The following is a 663-nucleotide window of genomic DNA, read 5'->3' as shown; positions in this document are numbered from 1 at the left end:
GCCGGAAAGTTGCGGCGGCGGCGGTGACCGGCGACGGCAGCGGAAGCGAGCGACACTAGGAGATGCGTCTCCTCAAGCCGAGTCCAATGGTGGCAACGGCAGCTCGATCGGAGATCGAAGGAAGAAGTTATGGCCAGAAAACTTTTGGACTTCTCGACGGCGGCGGACGGCGACCGGGTTTGCGGCGGTAGGCTCGCGACGACGTTCTTAAGGGGTCTGGGTGTTAGATCGGAGAAAGAACCACAAGACGGACGTGAAACATGAAAATAGTCGCCGCAGTGAAGACTCCGGCGAGGCTCCGATGGCGGCGGCGGCGGGATGGCTTAGGTCCTAGGGTTTAGGCTCTGATACCATGNACGTTCTTAAGGGGTCTGGGTGTTAGATCGGAGAAAGAACCACAAGACGGACGTGAAACATGAAAATAGTCGCCGCAGTGAAGACTCCGGCGAGGCTCCGATGGCGGCGGCGGCGGGATGGCTTAGGTCCTAGGGTTTAGGCTCTGATACCATGTGAATATATGAGAGAATAATGTATATTCGTATATTACTCTGTGTATAGAACTGTACAGACTACCACTACTTATACAAGAATAGAGAGAACCCTAATGGGCTTATCTATAAACGGGCTTAGGGTTTAACAGGAAGCTTGAACGCCACCAATACC

Source organism: Ipomoea triloba, chromosome 16, assembly GCF_003576645.1.
Source record: "Ipomoea triloba cultivar NCNSP0323 chromosome 16, ASM357664v1".
In the NCBI taxonomy this organism is placed as follows: domain Eukaryota; kingdom Viridiplantae; phylum Streptophyta; class Magnoliopsida; order Solanales; family Convolvulaceae; genus Ipomoea; species Ipomoea triloba.
This window is presented reverse-complemented; position numbering follows the sequence as displayed.